This window comes from Cololabis saira, chromosome 19 (genome assembly GCF_033807715.1).
Source record: "Cololabis saira isolate AMF1-May2022 chromosome 19, fColSai1.1, whole genome shotgun sequence".
NCBI lineage: Eukaryota > Metazoa > Chordata > Actinopteri > Beloniformes > Belonidae > Cololabis > Cololabis saira.
This window is the reverse complement of record NC_084605.1, coordinates 15,411,132-15,422,425: the sequence shown is the minus strand read 5'-3', so window position 1 is coordinate 15,422,425 and position 11,294 is coordinate 15,411,132.

Genomic DNA, 11,294 nt, shown 5'->3' with positions numbered 1-11,294 from the left:
CCTGATTGAGCACAATATGTGTTTGTTTTATCTGTGCATCGCTGACGAAAGATTATGTGATTGTGCCAGCAAAACATCTTCTAACTCAACAGTAACCTGCCTGACACGGAGATTCAGTCAATCAGAAGGAAGTACATGGTGTAAGAGCATGCAAAGAATCATGTTTCCATTTCCATGCCTCTCATCAGATGAGTGCTCCGTCTGTCAGCACGTACACTGGGATTAGAGAGCTGCTGTGGCAAGATGGCTACAAAGACAAAGGGATTAATACACTCAGTAAAAGGAAATGCTAGAATGATATCCACACACTAACAACCATTATATGAACTTCATCACTTTAATATTAAGAGAACAAACATCGAAATAAAGCCAGTATTAGTTTCTGTGCATGGAGCTGCTGTAAACTACTGAGTCTTCAAGTAACAGATCCAGACTATTTTATATTCTCGGGACCCTCTCAATTTACCGGGTGCAGACTAACGATTCACGTCTGGTGATAAGGAACAAGTTCAAGGTCTGCGCTCAGTCTTCATGTGCCTATGGTCACTTTGCTTCTCTTTCACTCCTTTATTTCAATGAGTCAACTCATGCAATGAAGGCCTCCAATGTTTTAGTCAGTGTTTATATATTAATCTGTATTATGAGCTGCAGCAGACCTGGCAGGTAAAGGGAATCTGCTGGGATGTGAGAGACACCGGCATTGCAGTTTCAGAAGATGTCTAAAGAGATGGTGTAATAGGGGTGTACTATTTGCAGATGCAAGTGCTAGAAGCAGTGGAGTCAAAAGTGACATGTACAAGTGCGGGTCACCCGTTTGTCACATTACTGTGAATGAAACTTTACTGAAAATGACTTTGTTCAGGACTATCCTGTTTTCAGCACTAAAGATGGGGATTTTCCTGTCATAGTCAAGAAAGGAAGCAGTTTGGCAGGGGCAGCGAGCACAGTAAAAAGAGATGCATATGCAAACCCAAGAACTACCGTATTTTCTGGACTATAAGCCGCTACTTGTTTCATAGGTTTTGAACCATGCGGCTTATACACAGGTGCGGCTATTCTGTGGATTTTTCTTCCACCGCTAGGGGGAGTGCTAACCGAAATTAGAATAAAAACTAAGACAAAATAAATGCAAAGAAGAATACGCTACTTCTTCTTTAGCAGATAGAAGTAGAAGCAGATTTCAAACAGATAAATAGATGAATAAATACCAGTTATTTTCTCTTGGTTCTGTCCCGTTTTAATCAGCAAAGTTGCTGCCGTGTTAAAAGACACTGTTAGGAAAGGATCTATTTAGGTACAAACATGTATATCATTTACAGTTCAAAATGGTTCTGTACATGTAGTATATATCTAACAACATAAATATCTGCGGCTTGCATATCTTTTTTTCTAAATAGAGCGGGTGCGGCTTATATACAGGTGCGGCTTATAGTCCAGAAAATACGGTAAGTAAAGCACTTGAAAAAAAAGTCAGCTGTCTTAATGAAAAAATATAAATAAACATGTACATCTGTAATTTCAATAAAAAGAAATTTCAATTCAGGAGTTTAATAAATGCCTTGCAAGAGACTTTAAAATGAAATATCGTTTTCCGAAATTTCCAGATTAAAATTTATACTTCTTTGGAATTTGGGGGTGTCTATGGACTCCAGATTTCAGGCAGTCATTGACCGCAAAAAGTTACTTTGGGTGATTTTAGCACACAGCAGGGATGAAAACTGCTACAGCTAAGTAATCAACTAAAGCCAAACAAAAGTTCCCTGTGCTGTTTTAAATTCCACTTCTCCTTTTCAGTAATTCTCTGTCTATACTCTGACCGGAGCACAATAAATGGTAAAGAATTGCCATCACAGCTTTGTCTGGTATAAGCTGTTCACTTCCATGTCTTATCTGACGTCTAATAGGGTGAATATAAAGTCAGGCTGGTTTCTGGTGATAACTGGTCCTGGTGGCTATGGAGTCACATCCCAGGTGCACAGTGGGAGGTTACGGTGCTGTGTAACAGCATACTGATCCACTGATCTAGATAATCCTGGCCACAAACTTTGGGCCGTGGAATGGGCTCAAATGCACTGACCTAAGACCAGATACAGTTACAGCCCTGCAAACAGTTCCCCCAAGACTCTCGCAGTGTGCGGACAGAACAGGAAGGCCACAGTGTTCCAGTATAAATTACTTCTAATCATCAATTTTAATTTCCTTCCATCCATATCTGCTTCATCAATGTATTTTCACTTGATGTCAGTGGCCCACCAGATTTCCTTAGATAGCCAAAACTATCCGTCCATCCATCCATTCATTATCTATACCCGCTTTATCCTTTGCAGGGTCACGGGGGTCTGCTGGAGCCTATCCCAGCTCAGGTGAGAGGCAGGGGTTACACCCTGGACAGGTCACCAGTCCATCGCAGGACCACATATATACACACAATCCATGCACACTCACACTCACACCTACGGGCAATTTAGAATCACCAATTAACCTAATATAAGCCGGAGTACTCGGAGGGAACCCACGCAAGCACGGGGAGAACATGCAAATTCCACACAGAAAGACCCTGCTGGGCCTGGGAGTCGAACCGGGAACCGGGGAACAGTGCTAACCACTAAGCCACCGTGCTGCCCTAGCCAAATCTAATCCATTGAAATACAAATGCCATACGACAAATCTACTCAGGAGATACTGTGTTCAGTTTTTTCGTAACAGTTATAGAGAGCTGTTGATTAAGAATGATCATTTTTCAAGGCTGTAGTTCGTGGTATTGTTAAACTGATTATATGTGCATGTTGATATGAAATTAAAACTCATTGGTAAGTGGTATTTATCCAGTCTCAAGCTGAGTCAACAGCTCTCATATAAAAAAGAACTGAAAATTAAAATGTTTACAAAGAGGACAAGCAGACCATATTCATTTAATTGCATGAGTTTTGGCTTTAATAAACCAGCAACTCCGTAAGTTTGTTTGCTGTTATTTCTTTTTCTGGTGAAAAAAGATCTCTAAACAGCTGCACTGTTGACTTTACATTTGTCAGGACACAAACGTATGCTTATTTCTGTCTGTCTGTACACCCCTGTAAACCTTCTAAGATGCCGTCACACTCCTTAGTTGATAAAACCAGTGAGCCATATCTTCTCAGTGCTCTTATGTAGCATCTCTACAACCAGAGCAGATTTTATCATCAACAGAATGGCACAAAGTGACTTACACTCTGAAGCGGTGGCTCTGGTAACCAATAGGAAAACCTGATATGTCATGACATGATGAGAGAAAAGGATCAGGAAACCTCAGCAGGCAGTGAGAAGAGGGGGATTATCCCTGATATTTGTTCACTGAAATAGGAGAAGTGCTTTTCAGCACCTAAAGTTGTTAAATCGAAATCTGTGTTGAAAAGCGCTGCAGCACTGTGGTGTAAGTGGACAGCTGAACAGCTACAGTATCTTCTCAGCCAAACTGAAATAAAAGAGTATTCTGCTGAAACTTAGCTTTGAACTGCAGAATTAAAAGCAGAGTAGAAAAGTCAAGTCAAATAAAATTAGAAAGCAGAAAAACAGGACAGTTTCTTATATGTTCCAGTTGTCATGGCAGCTAACAATCAAATAAAACACACCATAATGCCAATGAGGGTACTAGACTAGGATTAAATATGGTGAGGAGACAACGTGGCAATGATCTTAACCCTTGATTATTCAGTCTTTCAGAATATGTTTCCTGTAAGATTTCTTTCCACTCACAAATTTTTCCAAGTTTTCGTTGTTATAAAATGTGATGACCCTGTCTAGTTGTGGGCGTGCCTAACTTTCTCTCTATTTTGTCTTTGAGGAGTCTGATGTGAGATGAACTGATGGGCTGATTTGGAGCACCTGGGTCCAGTGTATGGGCAGAAATATGTGCCACTAGAAACTGAATTTGAATCATTTATATTTTAATTTGAATTGCTCAACTTGAATAATTGCATTGAAAAACTGAATCTGAATAGCATAATTTGAAATTGAATGTATTAGTTTGGAACTGAATTTCTATAAACTTGAAACTGAATGTCACATTATGAAATTGAATTCAATTGTTCTGAAACTGTATTTGATCCTCACTGAAAAACTCTTTATACTTTCACATTCAGTTCTCACATTTCAAATTCAGTTCTTGCAATTCAATTTCAATTTACTGTAGTTACTGTGCCAGACATCCGGGTCTTCCGGAGGAAGAGCAATTGAGTGCAGATACAAAGAACTCCTTTTCACGTAGCCTACTATAACCTCTATTTTCTTTCAACGATATAAACGACCAATGGGAGCTAGATATTTCGAAACCTATTGTGTTTTCTCCATTCTGTGTAAAATGTGTAGATTTATATCTTGCGCAAAAATTTCTGCTGAGGAGTGTGTGAAGATTTGCGGCAACGGGTGACACGTGATGAGTGCATGCAGGGAGGAGCAATTCAAATTCAAATATAAATTATTCAAATTCAGTTTCTAGTGGCACATATTTCTGCCCATACCAGTGTTCCAGTCTAGAAAACCTCCCTGCCTTCTGTGTGGCTCTCTTCCCTGCCGGCCCCATTCATTTGCTTGGTTTTGATTCTATTTTTCTTAACAACACGCATCACACATGTGTGTGTGTATGTATATGTCTGTGTGGTTATGTGTGTGTGTGTGTGTGTGTGTGTATGGCTATGTGTTTGTATGTTCCGTGTGTATATGTATATGAGTGGTTGTATGTGTGTGTGTGTGTGTGTGTGTGTGTGTGTGTGTAAGCGTGTATATGTATGTGTGGCTATGTGTGTGTATATATCTGTGTGGCTATGTGTATGTATATGTGTGGCTATGTGTGTGTATGTATGCATGTACAGTATAAATGTATGTGGGTGTGTGTATATATCTATGCTGCTATGTGTATGTGTGTGTGTGTGTGTGTGCAATAATCTTATGAAAGCTCCACCTGAAGTGTATCTATAGTGGGGGGGGGGATTGGGGGGCAACCCCGCAACCCCGCCACCCATGAGACCAGAGGCCGACAAGGAAAAACCCGGAACCCAGGCCACCAGCAACCCCACAGAGGGGAGAAGAGGGTGGGAGGCACCGCCAGCGAGGCCCGCCCCCCCCCCCCCCCATTGGCAGCCGAGGAGACCCGCGGGCCCCCACGACTACGGGAATAGGCAGCCAGGGATCCCGCAGTGGCGGACCGCTACCCAGGCGAACCCCGACCACCCGGTCCGGGCCGGACATGTGGCCAGGAGGCCCTCACCCCCCTGGCCAACAACCCCCACCCGGCGAGGGGCCAGCCTGCCCGGAGAGACAGAGCCGCCCCGGCCGCTGACGCGGGCAGGCGCACCTGCCCCCACAAAAGCGGCACTCCAGGACTAGAGGGGCGCCCCGCCGCAGAGGCAGCGAGGGGACCGGAGACGGGCCTGGGGAGAGGGAACTCCCCAACAGGGCGACACCGGATCCCCCGCCCCTAAGCCTGTGTGCATATGAATCGTGTAGGGGGGGCAGGAGGGGGAGCGGAGGCTGAAGCCAGGGCCAGTAGAGCCGGCCCTGGAAAGACGCCCACGCTCCCCCGCCGGCAATCCAAGTCGACGGGGCCGGCCCTCCAAGCCGGGCCAGGGCCCCAACGTACCTCCATGGGCGCCCCCAGTGCCGTCGGAGCCCCCAGGCGGAGGGAGAAATGGCCCAACATCAGTATGAATTCATACTCCATTCATACTGACGACATAAGACATAGGCCGTTTCCGAATTCGGACACTACCGCACTACATGCTACATACTGCAAAGTATGCACTGAATACTGCCTACTAAATGAACGATTCAAGTACGCTGCTCCAGCAGACCGTTCACACAGCAGTGTGCTACAGTGTATCCCAGAATGCATCTCGCACCAAAACTTCAGCGAAAGAAGAGATTTAAAAGCAGACTAGAAGCTGTTGTAATTCCAGCTGTAGCGCTGTTAATATGCCACATTATTACATTTTAACATCTTTTCAGGCGTAAAAGTAACCGTTTAGTTTAGTAGCAAGTTTATCCAAATAACGCCTGTTAAGAAATTTGATCCGATGTTCCGGGGATCAAAAGAGCCGTCGCTCCGGCCGCATCAGCAGCTCACGGCCGGAGAACAGACGCGATCGCTGGGTCAACCCACGCTGTCGTCCCGGGGAGAAACTGCAGCTCTGTGGAGCATCACCGCTGGCTGACATAAACCATTTAGGAAAATAAATGTTGGTTTAATAGATGAAATCTAACAGTTGTATCTGTCACGTTAGTTTGTCTGAATATAAAGTGAAGCTTCAAGATTTCACTGGCGCCCCAGAAGCAGCGCCGCTGATCTGTCGGCACATCAAGGCTGTCACAATTCTAATAAATGTATTAAAATGAACACATCAGTCAATCGAATTTCATTTTATTACATGTCATTAAGCTACATATGTTTGGGTCTTTATTTAGTGCACCTCTACGTACTTGGTATAAAATATAATAAAATTAATATCACGTGCACAGTAGGGGTAGATTTTAAAGGAGCGACAACAGACAGAGGAGACAGACGAGAGAGTTAGCGACAGACAGTACAGAGACAAGAGAGTAGAGACAAGAGAAGAGAGAAATGTCAGATCATAATGTGGCCCTAAGGAGGCGCACGTGGCGATATAGGTTGGCCATCCTTTGTGCACATGTGTCCCATGCAAGTATATCAAACTTTCTTTAAGGGTTAATCTCATTAGGGCTAAGTAAAGCAGTAAACTCCAAAGCTAAGAGCCAAATACTGTCAGATAAGTCAGTAAATAATATTCTGTGACAAACAACTTTGTTAGAGAACAGTTTATTGGAAAAGGTGAACTCCAAAAGTATAGTTATAAAGTAAAAACACAGAAGAGAAAGTTAATTAAACACACTGCCCCCACTCCAACAGCAAGCTCGTCGAGGGCATTACTCACAGCTGAATGCTGAGACCCCAGTGATGCGCCTCTACCTGGGAGAGGGAGAGCTGCAGAGAGACTTCCGCCTGTCAAGGCAAAGTGTGGGAGCCCTCATCCAGTCCCTCGGCTACAACAAGGAGCACGGCTGGGGAAAACATATTGAAGTGGCCATTTTCCTATATTGGCTGGCTAGTGCCACCTCCTACAGGGTGGTGTCGGAGGCCTTCGACGTGCCCACGAGCACAGTGTTCGATATTGTGCATCGTGTGGCTACAAACATCATGGCTATACTTAAGAGGGTCATCCATTTCCCTGCTGAACATGAGCTGGTGGGGATAGGGGAAGGCTTCGCCCGCCTGGCTGGCTCCCGGGCCTTCAGCCACGTAGCTGGCAGCATCGACGGCACCCACATCCGGATCAAGCCACCTGCAGCAAACAAGGTTGACTATCTGAATAGGTACCCTGCATACGAATTACCCACTTCACAAAGATAAAATTGCCTGCTCTAATTCCATACCAATGTCAACAAGTGACCACATTCTTTTTTGGATCAGGAAACTTTTCCACTCGATCCATCTGCAGGTGGTCTGTGATCACAGAGGACGCTTCCTAAACACCTTCACAGGTATGGATGGAAATCAGTATTGTATCAACAGGTCGATGCGATGTTGATTACATTCAGATAGTATTGTATCTAGTGTATGTACTAAATATACTAGATACTAGTATTCAGATTTGAATAGTATTTACATCACATCCATTATCTAGGGTGTTATTCCCAAATATATTCAATCATCATGTACTGTATGAGTTACTAACATGACAAGCTATGTATCTCAGTGTTTATGTGTCAGGCATGCATCAGGCATCTAACATAATCAATTGTTCAATGTGGCAACTAAAAATAAACATTTAAGAGGCAATCCTGCAAGTAGTGATTTTCTTTTTTGTAACAATGATTATTTACAGGCCTACCTGGTGCAGTGCACGACGCACGGGTCTTGCGGTGGAGCTCGCTGTACTACAAGCGGCTCTACCCACCTCCTGGCTGGATCCTCATTGGGGATGGGGGATATCCCTGCCTGACAGCACCGATAGCCCTGATGACCCCATACAGGGAGCCGGTGCAGAATCCGGTGCAGGCAAGGTACAATCGCCACCATTCCAAGGCCAGATGTGTGGTGGAGAGGGCGATTGGAATGATGAAGAACCGGTGGCGCAGCATCTTCTTCAAGGCTCTCGAGGTAAAAGAAAATACAAGAGAGCATAAGATGTCTGTAAATGTCCCTACTTACAGAGTGGTTGGGCAGTGAAGCTGTACAGTATAAGGATGAACATTTTGAGATCATAAAAGACAATACATTCAATGATTGATAAAGCTTTGCAAGTCTTTTATTGTGAATGTTGGTGCTTGTTGGCGTTTGTATTGTCTGTGACAGACTGTGAAGACGAATTCCCCCATGGGACAATAAAGGCTATCTATCTAATTAACAAGGATTGAAAATGACTGAGGATTAATAACGTGCAGTTACATGACACATCTCTTTATTCCTATAGGTTAAACCTACTTTTGTGCCGCTGGTGGTGTCCTCATGTGCCTTCCTGCACAACATATGTGTCAGCACCGGTGAGATGGTGGAGCCAGATGTGGAGGAACAAGTCCTGAACGATGACGGGGACAACCAGCCAGAGGACCAAAGGCCTGGGGAAAACCTCCGGAACAGGATGGCTGCAGAGGTTTCTGCTCCTGGTGCTGCCATTCCTGCACTGCAGGAGCATGACTATATTGGTCATGTTTCTGTAAACAATTAAATAAAAAAAAGAATTGTTCTATCGTTTGACATTTCTTGTTCATAGTTCCTGCAACATCTGTTCTTTTGTGTCATGTCTGTTCTTTTGTGTCCCTGCAATATCTGTTCTTTGATTACAAGGTTCAGAGCACAAACCACACTTCAATTGCTTGTATTTCTTTATTTTTTTCTTCAATCATTTTTTCAACATTTTCATCTGTTTCTGTCTCCTCTCCTCCCTTTCTGCATTTTCCTTCTCCCTCCTCTCCTCCCTTTCTGCATTTTCTTTCTCCCTCCTCTCAACCCACTCTGTCCATCCTCTCCCTCCTCTCCTGCCTGTCCATCCTCTCCCTCTCCATCAGCTGTTGTCTGTCTACTGCATTCTCCTCTCTCTCCTCATCCTTCTCTGCCATCCTTTCAAACAGCCGGACCATGTCCGGCTCCCTCCTCCTCTTGGCAGGGGGACCATCCTCATCCACCTGGGGGGGTTCCCTGGTTGAGGGAGAAGAGACCACCACCACATCCTGGTTGGATGAGTCGATGGTAACCGGGGCAAAATGCTCGGCCCCTGGCCCAGTGACTCATCCATGAGTGTGTACCACTTCCAGGATGCAGCAGTGGCCTCTCCTCCCTCGGGGCCTTGAGCGCGCGCACACACACACACACACACACACACACACACACACACACACACACACACACACACACACACACACACACACACACACACACACACACACACACACACACACACACACACACCAGTTATTCCATGAAAATACACCGAAATCCCGATATATGACGTTGTCATAACACTTAAATCACTTTTATTTACCTAACAAGCACGCTAGGATAACTAACGGAGACCTAACAAACTTTTAAAAACCTAACTTACTCGAATCCTTTTACAGCGGCATTTCGCCGGCCACTGAAGAGGGCTGTGTTGGCCAACCGCCACAAGATGAGCGCCTCGGTGTCCTTATCTGTCCCTGATAACGAAGGATAAGTTATGTTTTCTTCTTGTCGGCTCACCATCGTTCACAGTAACGTTACTTTGGTTGACTTAACGTTACGTTATCGCTATGTATTAACGTTATTAGGACAAATATGCCAAGTTCTACATTCATTACAAATGGGCAACGTAGCTTTGTCACAATTTTTGATCGTTGTCCTTACACTGAATTGTGTCGGCCACATTATGTAATTACGTTACTTACATTTATATTCCTCCTCCTTCTCCACGGTGCAACCTGCTGATTCCGCCATTGCCATCACTGAATTGTGCTGTGGGCGCAGCCCCTTTATGCTGCACTGGTGTTTTCTCAATAAAGCTTTGAACAAACAAAGAACAAGCGCTGCCCGGCCGAGGCCGCATTGGATTCTGGGATATAGTGAGCGAGGTAGGCTGGTCTGAAGCATGCTGCGGATTTTTTTCCAAATCAGTACAACATCCGGGTATTTTTCGCACACTGCAGATTTCCTTCTGTTCACATACAGCATACTACTTACTACACTTTGACCAATCAGTGTATACTTGTAGTACAGTATGCGAATTCGGAAACGGCCATAGGCTGTATCCGAATTCGCATACTGTACTACTAGTATACACTGATTTGGCCAAAATGTAGTATGAAAGTAGGAGCTTAAGGCCCCAAGGACAGGGGTAAGCACAGAGAGAGGAGAGGCCACTGCTGCATCCTGGAAGTGGTTCAAACTTATGGATGAGTCACTGGGCCGGAGGCCGAGCATTTTGCCTCTGGTCACCATTGACTCATCCAACCAGGATGTGGTGGTGGTGGTCTCTTCTCCCTCAACCAGGGAACCCCCCCAGGAGGATGATGATGATCAAGGCACCCCTGCAAAAAAAGAGGAGGGAGCCGGACTTGGTCGAGCTGTTTGAAAAGATGGCTGAGAAAGATGAGGAGAGAGAGAGGATTGGCATTGAGAGACAACGGATGATGGAGAGAGAGAGGATGGACAGGGAGGAGAAAATGGAGAGGGAGAGGATGGACAGGCAGGAGAGGATGGAGAGGGAGCGACTGGACAGAGAGAAGAAGAAGGAGAGAGAATGGAGAGAGTGGGTTGAGAGGAGAGAGAAGGAGAATGCAGAAAGGGAGGAGAGGAGACAGAGAGATATAATGGCAGTGTTTGAAAAAATTTCAAAAGGTAAGTTTAACCTATAAACTTAAACTTTATTTATTTATATAGCACCAACTCATGCAGTGTAAATGCAACTCATGGTGCTTTACATACAAAATAAAATAACAATCAAAAGTACAATTTAAAACATCCCATACGACACCACCCCCCCACCCCCCACGCATACACACACCCTCACTCACACTCATACACATGTGCATACACTCACACGCCCACACAATAAGTGGACTGGTGACATGGCTTAGCACTAACGATCCAGGTGAGGAAAACACTACCTATGGGTGGCCGTCCCCACCGAGAGGCTCCACCGACCAAGACCACAGGGAGCATCGCCACAGAGACCCCCCCAACCCGGACAGACCAGGGGCCTGTACTACGAAGCGGGATTTGGGGTTAGCGAGGCAACTTCAGGTTTAACCCTGGGTTTTCAGGACTACGA